Source organism: Melozone crissalis, unplaced genomic scaffold (genome assembly GCF_028551555.1).
Source record: "Melozone crissalis strain CALT ecotype California unplaced genomic scaffold, PUWL_Pcris_2 ptg000014l_1, whole genome shotgun sequence".
NCBI lineage: Eukaryota > Metazoa > Chordata > Aves > Passeriformes > Passerellidae > Melozone > Melozone crissalis.
Genome location: NW_026535792.1, coordinates 63,214 through 75,883, shown reverse-complemented (window position 1 = coordinate 75,883; position 12,670 = coordinate 63,214).

The following is a 12,670-nucleotide window of genomic DNA, read 5'->3' as shown; positions in this document are numbered from 1 at the left end:
GCCTTCCCCCCACTCACCTGCCCGTGCCATGGTCACTTCCTCTCTCAGTCCTTGTTTCCCTCTTTGTCTCTGTAACCCTGTCCTTGCCGTGTGTGTAGCACTCTGTCTTCTTCTCTGTCCTCCTCCATGCCTCACTTATGTTCCTTTCTATTCTCTGTGGCTCTGTGGTGATCCTTGTGCCATTGTTCCTCACAGAATCCTTGTGTTCCATTTGCTGTCCCTGCTCCTTTTTAATCCGCCTCTGTCATGCTACCCATCCCAGGGGTGTTTTGTTTGGCTTTTTTCTGTTAAGAGTTTTTTGTTTGTTTTTTTGGTGTGGTTTTTTATTTGCTAGTTTTTGTTGGTTTTGTTGTTGCTTTGGTTTTTGGGGGGTGTGTGGTCAATTTCATCCTGTACCCCATTCTTCCTTTTCTTCCTGTGTCCTCTCTGCTGTCACTCCCTATTTCTGCCTCTCGCCTGTGACAGCGAGGCTGGGGAGGAACTTCAACCCTTCTGGGGGCTGCCCTCCTTTCTTGGTGGAGCAGTCCCTTTCTGGGGGGATGTACATGTGGAAAGGGCTCGACTAAAGTGCCACGCTGCTGTTCAGGTCAGTTTGACTCATTCTGTGCCTTCTTTAGGGGTGAGGAAAAGCGGGTGAAGACTCGGGACTCTCATGTCATTTGGGGCACCCCAAGGTCCCTGGGAGAAGGAACCATACTGTGGTGGAGGAGCAGGTGGGTGGTGAATGAGGAGAGATCATGCTGGATGCCGTCCCCCAGAGGGACCCAAAACTGCCAGAAATTTCACAGGGAGGGGTGGGTGTAGAATACTAAAACCTGTCAAGTTTATAATTTTTATAGGTATTGGCAAAGAAAAGGAATTTATCTCTAAATTCATTTGGAAAGAAACCCTCTCTCTATCCACTCATTTGTATACAGGAATGTAGGAAACTCTGACTAGAGATGAGTAATAGTTTTGAAAGTAAAGACATAAGTTTTATCTAGGAATGAACCAATCAAGTGCCCTGAAAGCATAAGAACAGCTGCAGGGGCTGAAGGGAATAGAAAGGGTTCTCTGGCAACTTTTGCCTGAGTTCTCTGCCTGCCCCCAATGTACGTCGCGGCCCCGGCCTGAGCTCGGCGGCACTGCTGCCGCCTTATGGACAGAGAGCGGTACTGCCGCCCCCCGACCCAGTGCCAGTTTTCCTTCCAGTTGTAAAACTGCAAACATCGCAGCATTCCTCTGACACCAGCCGTTCTAGGAAGTAGAGGTGTAGGTGGCCTTGGCCTCCCACAGGCCCTCATGTCAACTTACTCTGAAACATTAGGGTGGAAGTTATTCTATCTCATGAACAGAGGTACCTTTTCCTTACAGGTGCTTGTGCTGTAGTTTGGATTCTGCTTCCTAACATTTCTAGTGTGACAGGGTTTACCATAGAGACAATCTGCCAGGAGGTAGCACTTTGGGGGGCATGGCAGTCCCGGGTGTGTATTCTGAACTCCTTCAGAATGTTAGGTTTGAAGTATTTCTGATCTCAGGAAAACAGCAGTCTTTTGCATCTGCATATCAGCTGTTAAAATTTTGGGTTCAATTTCTTGAATCACAAGTGTCATAGGATTCCTCCCAGATGGCAGCTGCCATGAAGTATGGCTCTTCTTGGTCTTGGGTTTCAGGGGCTGTTTCCAAAGTGACCTACAGACATTGGAATGAAATCATTATTTACTGTGTAAAAGAATCACTCTCCAAAGCATCAGCCAGGGTCTAAATGTGCCATTCTGCCTTTTAAAAGTACCAACATCACAGGATTTTTCTCAGATTAAAGCTTCCATGGAGTTGGATCTCTCAAGCCTGGCCCTTGAGAATTGTGGGCCTCCTGTGAACTGGTCTTGCCAGAAGGGCTTGCTGAGTTTTCCATTGTGTGGAAAAGAGATCCCATTTGCAGCCTGAAGCCTCATGTTTCCTGTAGGATTTCCACTCCTAGAATTGCACACTTTGAAGGATTTCTTATAGCAGAAGTTTTCTGGTGACTAGGACTCTGGCTGGATTTGGGTCTCTGGACTCTCAGGTGAAGTGACCTTGAGACACTAGGGCATGCAGATTTCCTTGCTGTTGAAGAGCTATTGTTCGCATCCAGGAGCCATGGTCCGAATGGGGGTGTCACCTCTTAAATTTGCAAATGTCACAGGATTTCTTCTAAATGAATGGTGCTAAGAACATAAGGTCTGGCTGGCTTTCGACTTAGAGGCACCTCCTCTAAATTGGTCTTCAGATGCTAGGTTGGAAAGTGTTCCTACATATGCCAAATAGCCCTTGCTATGCAGTTAATAAGCTTCAAAGTACCATGGAGTTGCTGCCCCTGCAAAGATTTTGGCAGAGCCTGGTTGTGGTGCCCCATTCCACTCCACCCCCCTTAGCAAGTCCTTATGGTTGTATGGGGAATCATCGTGGAGCATGCCAACCCAGCTCCATCCTGGGAACAGCACCTGTATTTTACCCTAAAATTTCTGTCCCATTATAGCTCCTGTTAGGATACAAATGTAACTCGGTTTCCACTGATTTTACCCCCAGTCATCTTTTCATACAAACATTGCTCCACTCTCCAGAGGATTATTGTGAGCAGATGTGAGCTCTGCTGTCCCTTTGGACTGACAAAGACAGAGGTTTTGTCCCAAGTTCCTTTTGAACCTGTCCTGCACCTGTTACGAGTCCTCAGTCTCCTGCAATTTTGTGGGTCAGTGACATGTAAAACAGCACAGCTGGCTGGCATGCTTTGCTTATGAGGGGAGACAAGAGAAGAATCCCTCTGCTCACACCAGACCTGCAGCTGCCAAACCTCACCAAAGCACCTGAGGAGCCCCCAGGGACTGATGGTACAGAAGGGAGGTGATGGAGGACAGCACAGCAGGCAGCCTGCCCTCCATCTGGGTGTGAAGAAGGCAGGGCTGGGAACTGTAAGCAACATCCCAGCAGGTCTGGCTGATGGTGCCACCCTGAGGGCTTCCCCTGCCTTTGGGTAGTCCCAGCTGCTGCAGCTCACTTGACAGAGACTCATTGTCTATACTGTGCTTGGCTGCACTGGAGATGATGAAGCCGAGGACAGCAATGGTTGCCTTCACATCCCCTGACTGCAGATGGGAGGGAGGGCGAGCTCTGTCACCTTGGGAAGGCATCTGCAGATTCATTGCTGCCCGTCTCTGGAGCATGGCTCCATCGGGGCATCGTGGTAAGGACAGCAGTGCTCACCTAACTTTGCACCTGAGGACAGCTTCAAGATCTTGTCATACTGTGGGAGAGCAGAGCTTCACAGTAAACACCAGCTAACATACTGACTACCAGTGTTAACACTAACAATTCTTACCTAAATATTAATACTAGTAACACTTACTGTGCGTATTATTAATCCTAGTAGAGGCTAGTAGCGTTCTTAAGGCTGAGGCTTGCATGAAGAACACAAAATTAATTAACATTGCTGATTATGCTATTGTGTTGAAATACTTGGCCTCCACTGCAGTAGCCCCACACTTACCTCAATGGCCTCCCCCAGCAGGTCCCAAAACACCTGGATGCAGATCAGCTTAAGCTTCACTGATGTGATAAACAGAGTTCATTCTTTAAAATTTTTAAAAGTTTAATAAAGGATAAAAGGACAAAATAATCCAGCACTGAGATGCTTTTAGCACACAGCCAAAGAGCACAGAGGTAGCTTAAAATCATGTTCACTATATACTGTTACATTGCTGAGGTTACATGCCTATTCATTAACTTACACATTATTCAAACATTCCTTTGACTTTTTGATGTTCCAGGAACTCTCTTGTTTGGTTTTAACCTCTGACTTGTTTGCAGAACGTTCTGTAAATGAGGTCTACACATTTTATTTCTTCCTGTACTTTTATCCTGTTGCTTCACACTCCCTCATAACACCGATAAGAGTCGATAAATGCTTCCTGGATGCTTAAGCTCTTTTTGTCACTATTATCACTTGGTAGGGGCAGTCTGCAGTTATAAGAAACAGAATAATTGCTTTACACCATTTTCTGAGTTAGTTACATAGAAGTACTTTAGTTTCTATTTCAACATTTTGCTAAAGCCTACGATATATTTATCACACTACTATTCATATGAAATATACAGTGCATACATAAAATGGCATATTACACTATACAAAGCAGTTAAGAGTAAGTATAAGTTTTACCATATCAAAATACTTGTAATGCAAAAAGCTAATCTATGAATGTGAAAGCCAATATTGTTTTATCATCTATAACATCCGACGACGAGGGTGAGCAGCGGGCCCGCAGCAGGCGGAGGGCGGGCAGGGGGACGCGGGCACTTAACTTTGGCCAGGGTGCTGATCTCGGCCAGCTGGGGCAGGCCAAGTCCCCGCAGAAGCGCTGCGGTAGAAGAGGCACCCAGAGCCCGCAGCGGGCGCTGCACGCCCTCCCCGCTCCCGAGCCCTCTCCTCACCAAATCGCTGCCGCTCCCTGGTCCGCCCTGCTGTCGCAAAGACGACCCGGAACCCCTCCCGGGCTACACTGCTCTCCGCCCCCTGCCCCGAGTGCCGATGGGGCGCTCCGGTAGGGGCTCTGCGGGGGTCTTTTCGCGGGGACCTGGGCACGAGAGAAGGCCGGAGAAGGGGACGGGGGTTTCGCGAGCGGGACCCCCGGCGCCTGCGAGCCCTTCGGGCAGCCCGAGCTCCGCCCCACGCTCCCACGGGCCTCAGCCTGACGGCTCCCAAGCCTGCCAATCACGGCCCGCCTTTCTCCGTCCGCCCTGTCCAATCACAGCCGCCCTTTCAATCCCGAAACGGTCCCGCCAATCTCAGCCCGCTCAGTCGCGGCTCGGCCCCTCAGACTGGCCCCGCTCGCCCGTACGGCTGAGGCGCCGCTCCCGCCACCGCCGCTTTGGGAGCCGGCGGAGCAGTGTCCCCGCTGCCGCTGCCTCGGTAGGCGCTGTTGCGGACGGGAAGGGCGGCCGGGAGCTTCCAGTTCAGGTCCTGGTCGGGATCAGGTTCTGGTGCAGGGAAACGGGCAGGCGGCGGGGAGCAGGCAGACGCGGCCACTGCAATGGCGGCGGCGGGAGCAGCGCTTGAGGGGACCGCGGGGAGTCGCGGGGCCGAGCGCGGCGGGAATGGGCGGGCTGGGATTGGTGGAGCCGGCAGGCGCTGCCTCGGGTTGTGATTGGCTGGCTGTCCACCCGCGGGGCATAAATAGCGTGCGTTGGGGGGGCAATGGCGTCAGTTGGGCGGTGAAGCGGGGAGCGACGGGAGCTGCGGATGCGCGATCCGAGGAGCGGCGCTGCGCCAGGATGGGACCCCCGCGGCAGCTGATCCGGGGAGCGCCGGTGAGCACGGACGCGGTGCCTGCGGCAGGATCTGGGGGCCGGCCGTGTCCAGTTCTTTCTGCCGCGCCCTGCGTGGCTCGGGTAGCCGGTGGCTGGTGTGGGGCCTGGAGTGGCGCGGTGGGGGGGGGGGGGGGGCACCGCCTGCTGTTACTGGGGGCGGGGAAGTGGGGGGGGACCGCCTGCTGTCACTGGGGGCGGGGAAGTGGGGGGGGACCGCCTGCTGTCACTGGGGGCTGGGAAGTAGCCACTTCGCGGTTTCTGGATTTAAAGAAATGTTCAGAATACGAGGAATAAAGTTTGCTTTTTGTATTTTTATTACTTTATTTTGTTTTTACTTGTAATGTTTTTTTTTCTTAATCATGTTATTTTATTATTGCCCGTTTTAATACATCTTTTTGGTTTGATTTGTTTTCTTTACTGGATATCTCTTGTTAATTCGGTAAGGGTTGTAGGACTGGGGCTGAAACACCAGTTGTGAGAGCAGTGGGGACATAAAACCCCAGGGTGTGGAATAATGATTTTGGCATGAGTCGGGCCCAAAACATTGTGGAGTGGTGGAAATGCTGAGGCTAGATAAATGCCATGGGAGGAAGGCATGGAGCTGCAGCACAGGGCCTGCAGGTTATGCCTGGGGATTCCCAGCTCCTGCCCTGTGGTACCAACGAGGGGCTGAGGGTGTGGGGGCTCAGAGGGTTCTAGGGCCCAAGAACCAGCCCAAGAGTGCCTTTTGGGATGGGGGGGCACGAGTCCAGTGGCTATTCCCAGCCCCTGGAGCTGCATGAGGGGAGGTGAGGGGGCCCTTGTGCAGGTGCTGGGCTGAGAGCCAGGGTGAGGGGGAAGGTGGATGTTGAGCTTCAGGTCTCCAGTGTCCCCAGAGTTGGGATGCCACTTAGGGGTGGGTGGGTGGATGGGACAGCTTCTAGAGATATTGAAATTGAAATGATGGCAGTAACTGATTTATGGCCTTATCAACATCCCCAAGGTGCAGTGAGAAGCATGAGCAGCTTTTAGCTGCAGCCAGTAGGAAGCTGAGGAGCTGGAACTGAGGCAGCAGAGCTGGAGGAGACAGAAATATGGTAGGGTTTGGTGTAAAACCCCTGTGGGGCTGGGATAGGGATTGTGGAGCGGGGAGGTGAACTGCATGGTTGGAATTGAAATTGCTGTAAGGGCTGTGATCTGAGCTCAAGAACTAGAGCAAAAACAAAGATCCAGTCCTGAGAAGGAGTAAAGTAGTATTGTGTGACACTACTGTGAAGATGTTGAACAGGAAGTGCAAGAGAAGAGCTGGCAGTTAAATAAAGCTTGTGGAACTGGAGCTGAAATCACTGGGGACGGGGTGGGGACTGCAGTCCTGCAGAAACAGTCACTGCTACAAGGGATACTCCCTGTGGAACTGAGCACTAATCACAGAATGGGAAACAGAGCTGGAAGAAGAGAGCTGGCAGTAAAATAAAGCTTGTGGGTCAAGAGCTGAAAGAGCTGAAATCACTGGGCCTGGACTTGTCATCATTGTGTGACTGGTGTTGCGGCTTAACACATCACAGCAACCTTAGGGCTGGTAAAGGCAGTGTATTGCTCTTGTGCCGAGATCACTGTAGACCTGTGACATGGATGCAGGAGCTGGGTATTGCGACTAACAGTAGAACAGGATGTGTGGAGTGGGAAAAGGGGCTGCAAGCTTGCGCCTGAAAACCCCGTCGATGCTAGAATATTGCCTGCGCCTGTCATGGCACCTCTTGGGGTGCACTGTGGGGCTGGGAAGTGGACTGTGGGGCTGGCAATTTAAATGAAAATGGCAAAGGCACTAGACCTGTGAACGGGGCTGTGGGCATCCAGGAGAACTTATGCAGGGGTTGGCAAAGTGACTGGGGACTGCTCGGTGGGAGCTAAAATCACTGCAGGGCTCAGATATGGATGGTGGGGTGGGCTTGCCGAGGCTCGTGCGGGAGCTGAATTGTTTCCGACCTGGAGCCAAGAGAAGAAGTTGCCATTTGAAGCTGGAGAAACACAGAGCTGGAGCTGGAAGAAGAGAGGTGGCAGTGAAATAAAGCTTGAGGGTCAAGAGCTGAAAGAGCTGAAATCACTGGGCCTGGATTTTTCATTATTGTGGATCAGGGATCGGGGCTGTGCACAACATAGGAACTATAGGGCTGGCACAGAGACGGTAAATAAAGCTTGTGGGTCAAGAGCTGAAAGAGCTGAAATCACTGCGGCTGGACTTGGCATCATTGTGGGACTGGTATTGCGGCTTAACACATCACAGCACCCTTAGGGCTGATAAAGGGATGGATGGTGGGGTGGGCTTGCAGAGGCTCGTGCGGGAGCTGACTTGTTGCCAACCTGGAGCCAAGGGAAGATGCTGCCATTTGAAGCTGGAGAAACACAGAGCTGGAGCTGGAAGAAGAGAGGTGGCAGTGAAATAAAGCTTGTGGGTCAAGAGCTGAAAGAGCTGAAATCACTGGGCCTGGAGTTTTCATTATTGTGGATCAGGGATCGGGGCTACACACAACATAGCAACTATAGGGCTGGCACAGAGACGGTAAAATAAAGCTTGTGGGTCAAGAGCTGAAAGAGCTGAAATCACTGCGGCTGGACTTGGCATCATTGTGGGACTGGTGTTGCGGCTTAACACATCACAGCACCCTTAGGGCTGATAAAGGGATGGATGGTGGGGTGGGCTTGCAGAGGCTCGTGCGGGAGCTGACTTGTTGCCAACCTGGAGCCAAGGGAAGATGCTGCCATTTGAAGCTGGAGAAACACAGAGCTGGAGCTGGAAGAAGAGAGGTGGCAGTGAAATAAAGCTTGTGGGTCAAGAGCTGAAAGAGCTGAAATCACTGGGCCTGGAGTTTTCATTATTGTGGATCAGGGATCGGGGCTGCACACAACATAGCAACTATAGGGCTGGCACAGAGATGGTAAAATAAAGCTTGTGGGTCAAGAGCTGAAAGAGCTGAAATCACTGTGGCTGGATTTGTCATCGTTGTGGGACTGGTATTGCGGCTTAACACATCACAGCACCCTTAGGGCTGATAAAGGGATGGATGGTGGGGTGGGCTTGCAGAGGCTCGTGCGGGAGCTGACTTGTTGCCGACCTGGAGCCAAGGGAAGATGCTGCCATTTGAAGCTGGAGAAACACAGAGCTGGAGCTGGAAGAAGAGAGGTGGCAGTGAAATAAAGCTTGTGGGTCAAGAGCTGAAAGAGCTGAAATCACTGGGCCTGGAGTTTTCATTATTGTGGATCAGGGATCGGGGCTGCGCACAACATAGTAACTATAGGGCTGGCTACGAGACGATAAAATAAAGCTTGTGGGTCAAGAGCTGAAAGAGCTGAAATCACTGCAGCTGGACTTGTCATCATTGTGGGACTGGTGTTGCGGCTTAACACATCACAGCAACCTTAGGGCTGGTAAAGGCAGTGTATTGTTCTTGTGCCGAGATCACTGTAGACCTGTGGTATGGATGCAATGGCTGGGTATTGCGACTAACAGTAGAACAGGATCTGTGGAGTGGGAAAAGGGGCTGCAAGCTTTCGCCTGAAAACCCCGTTGATGCTAGAATATTGCCTGCGCCTGTCATGGCACCTCTTGGGGTGCACCGTGGGGCTGGGAAGTGGACTGTGGGGCTGGCAGTTTGAATGAAAATGGCAAAGGCACTGGACCTGTGAAAGGGGCATTGGGCATCCAGGAGAACTTATGCAGGGGTTGGCAAAGTGACTGGGGACTGCTCGGTGGGAGCTAAAATCACTGCAGGGCTTGGATATGGATGGTGGGGTGGGCTTGCAGAGGCTCGTGCGGGAGCTTAATTGTTGCTGACCTGGAGCCAAGGGAAAGATGCTGCCGTTTGAAGCTGGAGAAACACAGAGCTGGAGCTGGAAGAAGAGAGGTGGCAGTGAAATAAAGCTTGTGGGTCAAGAGCTGAAAGAGCTGAAATCACTGGGCCTGGAGTTTTCATTATTGTGGATCAGGGATCGGGGCTGCGCACAACATAGTAACTATAGGGCTGGCACAGAGACGGTAAAATTAAGCTTGTGGGTCAAGAGCTGAAAGAGCTGAAATCACTGTGGCTGGATTTGTCATCATTGTGGGACTGGTATTGCGGCTTAACACATCACAGCACCCTTAGGGCTGATAAAGGGATGGATGGTGGGGTGGGCTTGCAGAGGCTCGTGCGGGAGCTGAATTGCTGCCGACCTGGAGCCAAGGGCAAGATGCTGCCATTTGAAGGTGGAGAAACACAGAGCTGGAGCTGGAAGAAGAGAGGTGGCAGTGAAATAAAGCTTGTGGGCAAGAGCTGAAAGAGCTGAAATCACTGGGCCTGGAGTTTTCATTATTGTGGATCAGGGATCGGGGCTGCACACAACATAGGAACTATAGGGCTGGCACAGAGATGGTAAAATAAAGCTTGTGGGTCAGGAGCTGAAAGAGCTGAAATCACTGCGGCTGGACTTGTGTTCATTGTGGGACTGGTGTTGCGGCTTAACACATCACAGCACCCTAAGGGCTGGTAAAGGGATGGATGGTGGGGTGGGCTTGCAGAGGCTCGTGCGGGAGCTGACTTGTTGCCGACCTGGAGCCAAGGGAAGATGCTGCCATTTGAAGCTGGAGAAACACAGAGCTGGAGCTGGAAGAAGAGAGGTGGCAGTGAAATAAAGCTTGTGGGTCAAGAGCTGAAAGAGCTGAAATCACTGGGCCTGGAGTTTTCATTATTGTGGATCAGGGATCGGGGCTGCGCACAACAAAGGAACTATAGGGCTGGCACAGAGACGGTAAAATAAAGCTTGTGGGTCAGGAGCTGAAAGAGCTGAAATCACTGTGGCTGGATTTGTCATCATTGTGGGACGGCTGGTTTTGTCATCATTGTGGGACTGGTGTTGCGGCTTAACACATCACAGCAACCTTAGGGCTGGTAAAGGGATGGAATGTGGGGTGGGCTTGCAGAGGCTCGTGCGGGAGCTGAATTGTTTCCGACCTGGAGCCAAGAGAAGAAGTTGCCATTTGAAGCTGGAGAAACACAGAGCTGGAGCTGGAAGAAGAGAGGTGGCAGTAAAATAAAGCTTGTGGGTCAAGAGCTGAAAGAGCTGAAATCACTGGACCTGGAGTTTTCATTATTGTGGATCAGGGATCGGGGCTGCACACAACATAGCAACTATAGGGCTGGCACAGAGACGGTAAAATAAAGCTTGTGGGTCAAGAGCTGAAAGAGCTGAAATCACTGTGGCTGGATTTGTCATCATTGTGGGACTGGTATTGCGGCTTAACACATCACAGCACCCTTAGGGCTGATAAAGGGATGGATGGTGGGGTGGGCTTGCAGAGGCTCGTGCGGGAGCTGACTTGTTGCTGACCTGGGGCCAAGGGAAGATGCTGCCATTTGAAGGTGGAGAAACACAGAGCTGGAGCTGGAAGAAGAGAGGTGGCAGTAAAATAAAGCTTGTGGGTCAAGAGCTGAAAGAGCTGAAATCACTGGACCTGGAGTTTTCATTATTGTGGATCAGGGATCGGGGCTGTGCACAACATTGGAACTATAGGACTGGCACAGAGACGGTAAAATAAAGCTTGTGGGTCAGGAGCTGAAAGAGCTGAAATCACTGCAGGTGGACTTGTCATCATTGTGGGACTGGTATTGCGGCTTAACACATCACAGCACCCTTAGGGTTGATAAAGGGATGGATGGTGGGGTGGGCTTGCAGAGGCTCGTGCGGGAGCTGACTTGTTGCCAACCTGGAGCCAAGGGAAGATGCTGCCATTTGAAGCTGGAGAAACACAGAGCTGGAGCTGGAAGAAGAGAGGTGGCAGTGAAATAAAGCTTGTGGGTCAAGAGCTGAAAGAGCTGAAATCACTGGGCCTGGAGTTTTCATTATTGTGGATCAGGGATCGGGGCTGCACACAACATAGCAACTATAGGGCTGGCACAGAGACGGTAAAATAAAGCTTGTGGGTCAAGAGCTGAAAGCTGAAATCACTGTGGCTGGATTTGTCATCATTGTGGGACTGGTATTGCGGCTTAACACATCACAGCACCCTTAGGGCTGATAAAGGGATGGATGGTGGGGTGGGCTTGCAGAGGCTCGTGCGGGAGCTGACTTGTTGCTGACCTGGGGCCAAGGGAAGATGCTGCCATTTGAAGGTGGAGAAACACAGAGCTGGAGCTGGAAGAAGAGAGGTGGCAGTAAAATAAAGCTTGTGGGTCAAGAGCTGAAAGAGCTGAAATCACTGGACCTGGAGTTTTCATTATTGTGGATCAGGGATCGGGGCTGCGCACAACATAGCAACTATAGGACTGGCACAGAGACGGTAAAATAAAGCTTGTGGGTCAGGAGCTGAAAGAGCTGAAATCACTGCAGCTGGACTTGTCATCATTGTGGGACTGGTGTTGCGGCTTAACACATCACAGCACCCTTAGGGTTGATAAAGGGATGGATGGTGGGGTGGGCTTGCAGAGGCTCGTGCGGGAGCTGACTTGTTGCCAACCTGGAGCCAAGGGAAGATGCTGCCATTTGAAGCTGGAGAAACACAGAGCTGGAGCTGGAAGAAGAGAGCTGGCGGTAAATAAAGTTGGTGGGTCAAGATCTGAAAAGGGTGAAATTACTGGGCCTGGACTTGTAATCTGTGTGGGACTGGAGTTGCGGCTTAACACATCACAGCGACCTTAAGGCTGGTAAAGGGACTGTCGTGTTCTTGCGCCGAAATCACAGTAGGCCTGTGACATGGATGCAGGGGCTGGGTATTGCGACTATCAGTAGAACAGGATGTGTGGAGTGGGAAAAGGGGGCTGCCAGCTTGCGCCTGAAAACCCTGTTGATGCTAGAATATTGCCTGCGCCTGTCATGGCACCTCTTGGGGTGCACTGTGGGGCTGGGAAGTGGACTGTGGGGCTGGTAATTTGAATGAAAATGGCAAAGGCACTAGACCTGTGAACGGGGCTGTGGGCATCCAGGAGAACTTATGCAGGGGTTGGCAAAGTGACTGGGGACTGCTCGGTGGGAGCTAAAATCACTGCAGGGCTCAGATATGGATGGTGGGGTGGGCTTGCAGAGGCTCGGGCGGGAGCTAAATTGTTGCCGACCTGGAGCCAAGGGCAAGATGCTGCTGTTTGAAGCTGGAGAAACACAGAGCTGGAGTTGGAAGAAAAGAGCTGGCAGTAAAATAAAGCTTGTGGGTCAAGAGCTGAAAGAGCTGAAATCACTGGGCCTGGAGTTTTCATTATTGTGGATCAGGGATCGGGGCTGCACACAACATAGCAACTATAGGGCTGGCACAGAGACGGTAAAATAAAGCTTGTGGGTCAAGAGCTGAAAGCTGAAATCACTGTGGCTGGATTTGTCATCATTGTGGGACTGGTATTGCGGC